This window comes from Neomonachus schauinslandi, chromosome 15 (genome assembly GCF_002201575.2).
Source record: "Neomonachus schauinslandi chromosome 15, ASM220157v2, whole genome shotgun sequence".
Taxonomy (NCBI): domain Eukaryota; kingdom Metazoa; phylum Chordata; class Mammalia; order Carnivora; family Phocidae; genus Neomonachus; species Neomonachus schauinslandi.
The window spans coordinates 12,808,935-12,818,537 of record NC_058417.1 but is presented as its reverse complement, the minus strand read 5'-3'; positions in this window follow the sequence as shown (position 1 = coordinate 12,818,537).

The following is a 9,603-nucleotide window of genomic DNA, read 5'->3' as shown; positions in this document are numbered from 1 at the left end:
AACCAGTGTGTTATAAAAGAATGTCCCCTGAAGTGTGGTGTCAAAGACCTCGGATGTCGCAGAACGGAAAGTTAATTCTGACTTCCACGTGAGCAATGACACCTTTCTTTTTTTTTTGCTTGGGACTTCATAAATAAACTCTGCTCTCCCTCCAAGTTTAATTCCCTCTACAAACTACCCACAAGGCAGGTAAAATCCACGGTCTGCCACTTGTCAGCTGTGCCTAGGCAAATCGTCGTCCCTTGCAAACCCCATTCTCATGTGTGAAGTGGCTGAATAACCTCTTGAGGATGTTAAGTGATTAAGTGAGCTCATGGGTAAGGTGCTTCTCATCCGGAAATAAACAGCAAATACATGGCCCGGGTGTATTGTTCGTGAAGGTGTCCGAGAAGCTTGGGGCAATGCCAACGTTCTGCACGACTGAGCAGGTTTTACGTGGAAGTGGGGTCAGGAGGTGCTGCCTGTCTCATCTCAGCACAGATCAGGTGTCATCACCAGGTGTGAGGACAGTCAGGTGCAGCTGCCCAATCCGGACTCCTGGGTGGGCTGTGCTGGAGGACAGTCCTGGCTGGAGCCTTCCTGTAAAAGGAGGTCTCCCATTCCCTCCTAGTTTCTCTGTGACCTCACATCCCTAATTATCCTGCTCTGTCTTAGGGCTTCATGCTGTCTTCCTGCTCACAGAGAAATGGAAGCCTCTCAAGCGGGTCGGTCTCTCCAGTCCTTCAGAAACGGCTACCATTTTCTCAGTTTGACTGCCTGCTAGACTCCTCCTCCATGCACTGCTTACTTCAGGAAACAAGGCTTTCTCTAGACTGCTACCGGTTTCTGAGCAAATGTGAGTCATAAAGGGGACACAGGGGTGCTTTGGACCAAGGATGAAAAGGGGTATTTTGGTTATACGTTTGAAGTTTCCAAAACATTCAATTGCATCCTGAGAAAACAAATAGCACGGACAAAAAGTGAACTCGAAACTAGGCACCGCCCCTTTGGGTCCAATCCCATAGAAATGCTTCTTCTCTTTCTCCCGCTCCTCCCCGGATCCTGCACAGCTGATTCTGCTCCCCTGCTGCACACCTGCCTCCCCAGCTGGACCAGGAGTGCCCGCTCTTACGCATCTCTCCCACCTCCGTCCATCATGTGCCTGCGCTCACTGCAGTCACGGTTTGGGTTAATGAGTGAATTCCTTCCCCAGCAAGGCCATGGATGATGTGGGAAATATAATGTCTCCTCTTCCCTCCTCCCAAACACAGCCTTTGTGGAATCGGGAACACATTAGTATAGGTATTGGGGTGGAGATTACTTCCACATTATTCCCTGACCCTCACAACCTTCACAGAGATGCTGGATGACAGGGCTGAGTTCAGAGCCTTGGGTGCCTCCCAGATGCACTTAGAAGGCTCAGTTCCTGTGGAGATGCCTTCCCATGCCCTGGAAACAGCAGGGACAGAGCTGGTCCCTAGTCGTGGTGAACGCATCGTCAGGAACTCAGCTACCACCTAATCTCCTCTGTTCGGTCTCAGAGACAGCATGCGCTCCAAGCAGGAGATTCTAGGAAAGATAAGGAAGCCGTAGATTTGAGTCTTGTCTATGGTTCTCAGATCTATCAGTCTCGAACCCCCAAACTTTCACGTGGGAGTGGCCATGCCACCAGGTATGCAGGCCAGAGTGACTCAGGAGAAGCAGGGAGAGCTCTTGTTTCCTAGTCGAAACTAATAAGGTTTGGGCCTCTGTTGCTCATATGGGTTATGTTAGTGCGCTGAATTTGCTTGTAAGGAAGTGAAATTCTTAGTGCTTAGTAAGTTAATTAACTCTTTTTTTTTTTAAGGTTTTATTTATTTATTTGACAGAGAAAGACACAGCGAGACAGGGAACGCAAGCAGGGGGTAGTAGGAGAGTGAGAAGCAGGCCTTCTGCTGACCAGGAAGCCTGATGTGGGGCTCAATCCCAGGACCCTGGGATCATGGCCTGAGCCGAAAGCAGATGCTTAGGGACTGAGCCACCCAGGCGCCCAAGTTAATTAACTCTTTATCTTCAAAGTTCTTATTCAGTTTATCGCCTGACCTCAACTACTTGGAGCATCTGAGTCACGTCACATAGGAGTCATGTCACATGGTCTCTCCGTGACCAAGGAAAGCACTCTGGAATTTATTACAGTTAGTCATTTTTATCTCAATGCACTATCATTACTTCTTCAGCATGCACACGAGACCTGTCAAGTGTCACAGCGTCCAGAGCCTAGCTTGCTGCCAACCCCACTGATGCAGGTCTCATATCTTAGCTCCTCCACAGGCTAGGTTTGGACAATATGAGTCCCCTTAATGACACCAGTGAACCCGTTTTTAACGTGGGAGGCTGAAGGCCAGGTTTAGCACTCTTGGTCGGCATGAGGCAAAATAAATCCACTTCTAAATTTGCAGAACCATTGCCTCAAAGAAAACGTTGGGCTTTTTCTAAAGGTCACATAAAAAAGCTGCACAGACCCCCTTAGCCAGAAATCCTACTGCCATGGAAGGAAGCTACTAGGAAACTGCTTAGAGCCTTTAAGGAACGTGGCCTGTGATTACAGAAGGAAAAGTCACTGGAAAGCAAGGACACTTTTTGAGTGGGAAGGGCTGATGCAAAGACACCAAACGTTGTCCGGGTGGAAGGCAGCCATCCAACACTCAGTATCCCTGCCCCCGTGTTGTTGGGATTATTCTTATTGTGCTTCATCAATTGCAAGTTCAGTTCAGGTTGAATAACTCTGAAACCCCCAAATAGCTCCCACTTGACATTACTGACACACTGTACGTGTGGTCTGCGGGAACCCCTTCCTTCCAAGAATGCCTAGAGACTCCAGCCTGTCCGCGTCTGTCTGCTGTCCCATCACTCTCCCACCCTGGCACGTGGCCTCCCTACTTGCCCCTGCACACAATTGTTCCTGATAGAATCGCTTTTTAGGCAGGGAAATCATTACTGTCAGTCACCACCTCCATATCAATGTGTTCTCACCCGCAATTGGATTTTCACGTTTCTTTTTTTTTTTTTTTAAAGATTTTATTTATTTATTTGAGAGAGAGAGAGAATGAGACAGAGAGAGCATGCGAGGGGGGAGGTTCAGAGGGAGAAGCAGACTCCCTGCTGAGCAGGGAGCCCGATGAGGGTCTCGATCCAGGGACTCCAGGATCATGACCTGAGCCGAAGGCAGTCGCTTAACCAACTGAGGCACCCAGGCGCCCTATTTTCACGTTTCTTAAAAGGGCAATTTTACAAGTTCTTGACCTTAACACGCATGTTTTTTATCTATCTTTCATCGTCTGCTATGGTCTGGTTTCTGCCCCCGTGGTTCCGATGAAACCACTTGCGTGAGTTTATTAATGGCCTCTACTCTCCCCTCCCATTACATCTTTTCCATTCTCTTCCATGACTGCGGCATAAGCTACTATTGACATTCTTGTGGCCACGACATTCTCTCCTTCTTTATGGGAACTCTAGTATTGCCTTCCTGTTTCTCTGCTACCTGCTGAGCCTGATGTGGCTCTCTCCAAAACGCCCCAGCAGGCTCAGAGCAGGCTCACTCACACAGTCTTGCCTTTAGAGTTCTCATCTCTCAGGTCAACCACAAATCCTGGGCACCACCTGCCAAGTACTTATCTCCAACCTTGCCTTCGGCCTCCCCATGCGGGCTCTATAGCATCTTCACCTGATTGATCACCGTGGATAAAACTACATTTCTTTCTCTCCTTCTCTCCCAGTTACTTCAAACTCTCCTATGGATGCCTTCTCTGTCCTCAGCACCCAGGCTCAGTGGTTCAGAATCATCCATAATCCATTTATTTATACTCAAGAAATTACCTGGTCATGTGGTCTAGCTCCCACTGGAATGGGTTGAGGAATGATCAAGGGAAAAACCGACACAGCAAGTGTGGACAAGGTAAGGCTGTGATGGGCAGTGGCTGGGAAGAAGAGCAGATCATAGGAGGTCTCTGAAGGCAGAAGAGGTTGGAGAACATATCAAAACACAGACGGGGAAAGATCTGTTAGAGGAGAGATTAAAGCTTAGAAGAAAGAGAAAGGATCTTTGCTAGGTTCTTCAGAAGGATTCAGCAACATGCTATCTTACTGGCAGCATCTTATCAAATGCTCTTTCAGTTAGAAATACTCCAGGTTAACAAAGCCCTTGGAAATTTTTCCTGTAGATTTCCCACCGGTTGAATGACATACACGAAGCTTATACTCGGCACTATTGTTTGTAATATCAAGACTTCATTGAATATTAGTGTTTATTCCGATGCGAATTGGTAAACTGAATTACATTGCATTCATTTAGTGGACGGATGTGCAGCCTTAGAAAAGAATAGAGCGGGCGTCTGGGTGGCTCAGTTGGTTAAGCAACTGCCTTCGGCTCAGGTCATGATCCTGGAGTCCAGGGATCGAGTCCCGCATCAGGCTCCCTGCTCAGCGAGGAGTCTGCTTCTCCCTCTGGCCCTCCCCCCTCTCATGTGCTCTCTCACTCTCTCTCATTCTCTCTCTCAAATAAATAAATAAAATCTTTAAGAAAAAAAAAAGAATAGAGCAACTACGTCCTGATCGAGGATAATTTCTAAGATATTATCAAATGAATAAAAGCAAGCTATCACAAAACACTACGCCTGCCATACTATGACCTGTGTTTTTAAACGGGGAGGGGTGGGTGAAGGAAAAATATATATTAAGATTCGCCTGCATATACCTACAGACTCTGGAAAGACCTGGAAACGCAACCACGGTGGCTCACTGTGGAGGGCAAAGAGGGGCCGTTGTGGGAGGCCTCTCACCATATGTATTGGTATATTTTTAGGTTCTTGAACCAGATACATGTATGACAAATTCCTCAGAAATTTCAAGAAATTGAATTTTTTAAAACCTCCACAGATTAAAATACGTATAGTGCTATTTCTACCAATTGAGTGGAAGTCAACTTTGTAATACCAGGGAGATTGTTTTGTTTCTCTAAAATGTCTATTTATGAGTCTCTTCCGGTGGCCTTGGCTTATTTTCTTTCACTTTGGAGGAAATATTTCTAATTCGTAATTCTTCGTGTTCTTTTTCTCAGAGAACATCTGTCATTGCTAATCTCATTAGTTGAGCCAAAGCCAATTTTCTTACATTTCTTTCCCTTTTTCCCCCATCCAAAAGTTCTTTACCTTCACTGTCAGGTTAGATGGTATTTAAGCCATTTATATAGATGGGAGGAGAATTATTTGCATTCAGTACTTGGATTCCTACTCTAGCATATTGGTAACACTAGTAAAATATATGAAATCCTTGACTTTATGATAAGAATTATTAAGTTCAGGGGTGCCTGGGTGGCTCAGTCGGTAGGCGGCTGCTTTCGCCTCGGGTCATGATCCCAGGGTCCTGGGATCAAGCCCCGCATTGGGCTCCCTGCTCAGCGGGAAGTCTGCTTCTCCTTCTCCCTGTGCCCCCTCCCCCCTCCTCATGTGTGCGCGCGCGCTCTCTCTCTCTCTCTGTCAAATAAATAAATAAAATCTTTTTTTTTTTTTAAAGAATTATTACATTCAGGAGACCCTGTCTTGAGAGCAAAAACCAGCAACCACATTGATGCTGAGGAGCTATGACAGGTGAACACCACTTTCTGTGCTGGGAGAGAGGAGAGCTGCCTTCAGCTATTTAAAAGGCTTTCTGAGAACATAGTAGAGCTAGGACCAGGGGACAGACTTTCTAGTAGTCACCTCCCAGGGAAGCATGAGAAAGAACTCCTGAGTATTTCCAGTGCTCCCCAAGAAGGTGATGGTCTGAAGTGATGGCCAAGGCCAAGGCCATCTGTAGACCAGAAGAGATGACAGTTGCATCTCTGTGTCTGCACGAGTCGATCTGGCATTCAGAAAATGAAGTTTTGACCCAATAGTGGATGGTCTCAGCTTTCAGGATATGACATTTTTTTTTTTTTTAGTTTTATACAGACTTCTTTTTTTTTTAATTTTTTATTATGTTAATCCCCATACATTACATCATTAGTTTTAGATATGGTGTTCCATGATTCATTTTTTGTGCATAACACCCAGTGCTCCATGCAGAATGTGCCCTCCTCAATACCCATCACCAGGCTAACCCATCCTCCCACCCCCCTCCCCTCTAGAACCCTCAGTTTGTTTTTCAGAGTCCATCGTCTCTCATGGTTCGTCCACCCCTCCGATTTCCCCCCCTTCATTCTTCCCCTCCCGCTATCTTCTTTTTTTTTTTCCTTAACATATATTGCATTATTTGTTTCAGAGGTAGAGATGAGATTCAACAGTCTTGCACAATTCACAGCGCTTATCAGAGCACATAACCTCCCCAGTGACTATCACCCAGCCACCCCCTCCCTCCCACCCCACCCCCCACTCCAGCAACCCTCAGTTTGTTTCCTGCGATTAAGAATTCCTCATATCAGTGAGGTCATAAGATACATGTCTTTCTTTGTTTGACTTATTTCGCTCAGCATAATACCCTCCAGTTCCATCCACGTCGTTGCAAATGGCAAGATCTCATTCCTTTTGATGGCTGCATAATATTCCATTGTATATATATACCACTTCTTCTTTATCCATTCATCTGTCGATGGACATCTTGGCTCTTTCCACAGTTTGGCTATTGTGGACATTGCTGTTATAAACATCTGGGTGCACGTACCCTTTCGGATCCCTACTTTTGTATCTTTGGGGTAAATACCCAGTAGTGCAATTGCTGGATCATATGGTAGCTCTATTTTCAACTTTTTGAGGAACCTCCATACTGTTTTCCAGAGTGGCTGCACCAGCTTCCATTCCCACCAACAGTGTAGGAGGGTTCCCCTTTCTCCGCATCCCCGCCAACATCTGTCATTTCCTGACTTGTTCATTTTAGCCATTCTGACTGGTGTGAGGTGGTATCTCAGTGAGGTTTTGATTTGGATTTCCCTGATGCCGAGCGATATTGAGCACTTTTTCATGTGTCTGTTGTCCATTTGGATGTCTTCTTTGGAAAAATGTCTGTTCATGTCTTCTGCCCATTTCTTGATTGGAATCTTTGTTCTTTGGGTGTTCAGTTTGATAAGTTCTTTATAGATTTTGGATACTAGCCCTTTATCTGATATGTCATTTGCAAATATCTTCTCCCATTCTGTCGGTTGTCTTTTGGTTTTGTTGACTGTTTCCTTTGCTGTGCAAAAGCTTTTTATCTTGATGAAGTCCCAATAGTTCATTTTTGCCCTTGCTTCCCTTGCCTTTGGCAATGTTTCTAGGAAGAAGTTGCTGCGGCTGAGGTCGAAGAGGTTGCTGCCTGTGTTCTCCTTTAGGATTTTGATGGACTCCTGTCTCACATTTAGGTTTTCAACCATTTGGAGTCTATTTTTGTGTGTGGTGTAAGGAAATGGTCCAGTTTCATTCTTCTGCATGTGGCTATCCAATTTTCCCAACACCATTTGTTGAAGAGACTGTCTTTTTTTCAATTGGACATTCTTTCCTGCTTTGTCAAAGATTAGTTGACCATAGAGTTGAGGGTCCATTTCTGGGCTCTTTATTCTGTTCCATTGATCTATGTGTCTGTTTTTGTGCCAGTACCATACTGTCTTGATGATGACAGCTTTGTAATAGAGCTGGAAGTCTGGAATTGTGATGCCGCCAGCTTTGCTTTTCTTTTTCAACATTCCTCTGGCTATGCGGGGTCTTTTCTGGTTCCATACACATTTTAGGATTATTTCTTCCATTTCTTTGAAAAAAGTGGATGGTATTTTGATGGGGATTGCATTGAATGTGTAGATTGCTCTAGGTAGCATTGACATCTTCACAATATTTGTTCTTCCAATCCACGAGCATGGAACGTTTTTCCATTTCTTTGTGTCTTCCTCAATTTCTTTCATGAGTATTTTATAGTTTTCTGAGTACAGATCCTTTGCCTCTTTGGTTAGATTTATTCCTAGGTATCTTATGGTTTTGGGTGCAGTTGTAAATGGGATCGACTCCTTACTTTCTCTTTCTTCTGTCTTGTTGTTGGTGTATAGGAATGCCACTGACTTCTGTGCATTGATTTTATATCCTGCCACTTGACTGAATTCCTGTATGAGTTCTAGCAGTTTTGGGGTAGAGTCTTTTGGGTTTTCCACATAAAGTATCATATCATCTGCAAACAGTGAGAGTTTGACTTCTTCTTTGCCAATTTGGATGCCTTTTATTTCTTTTTGTTGTCTGATTGCTGTGGCTAGGACTTCTAATACTATGTTGAATAGCAGTGGTGATAGTGGACAACCCTGCCACGTTCCTGACCTTAGGTGGAAAGCTCTCAGTTTTTCCCCATTGAGAATGATATTCGCTGTAGGTTTTTCATAGATGGCTTTTATGATATTGAGGTATGTACCCTTGATCCCTATACTCTGAAGAGTTTTGATCAAGAAAGGATGCTGTACTTTGTCAAAAGCTTTTTCTGCATCTATTGAGAGGATCATATGATTCTTGTTCTTTCTTTTGTTAATGTATTGTATCACGTTGATTGATTTGCGGATGTTGAACCAACCTTGCAGCCCAGGGATAAATCCCACTTGGTCGTGGTGAATAATCCTTTTAATGTACTGTTGGATCCTATTGGCTAGTATTTTGGTGAGAATTTTTGCATCCATGTTCATCAGGGATATTGGTCTGTAGTTCTCCTTTTTAATGGGGGGGTCTTTGTCTGGTTTTGGGATCAAGGTAATGGTGGCCTCATAAAATGAGTTTGGAAGTTTTCCTTCCATTTCTATTTTTTGGAACAGTTTCAGAAGAATAGGTATTAATTCTTCTTGAAATGTTTGGTAGAATTCCCCTGGGAAGCCATCTGGCCCTGGGCTTTTGTTTGTTGGGAGATTTTTGATGACTGCTTCAATTTCCTTAGTGGTTATAGGTCTGTTCAGGTTTTCTATTTCTTCCTGGTTCAGTTTTGGTAGCTGATACATCTCTAGGAATGCCTCCATGTCTTCCAGGTTATCTAATTTGCTGGCATAGAGTTGCTCATAATACGTTCTTATAATTGTTTGTATTTCTTTGGTGTTGGTTGTGATCTCTCCTCTTTCATTCATGATTTTGTTGATTTGGGTCATTTCTCTTTTCTTTTTTATAAGTCTGGCCAGGGGTTTATCAATCTTGTTAATTCTTTCAAAGAACCAGCTCCTAGTTTCGTTGATCTGTTCTACTGTTCTTTTAGTTTCTATTTCATTGATTTCTGCTCTGATCTTTATTATTTCTCTTCTCCTACTGGGTTTAGGCTTTATTTGCTGTTCTCTCTCCAGCTCCTTTAGGTGGAGGGTTAGGTTGTGTACTTGAGACCTTTCTTGTTTCTTGAGAAAGACTTGTAATGCTATATACTTTCCTCTTAGGACTGCCTTTGCTGCATCCCAAAGATTTTGAATAGTTGTGTTTTCATTTTCATTGGTTTCCATGAATTTTTAAAATTCTTCTTTAATTTCCTGGTTGACCCATTCATTCTTCAGTAGGATGCTCTTTAGCCTCCATGCATTTGAGTTCTTTCCGACTTTCCTCTTGTGATTGAGTTCTAGTTTCAAAGCATTGTGGTCTGAAAATAGGCAGGGAATGATCCCAATCTTTTGGTACCGGTTGAGACCTGATTTATGAC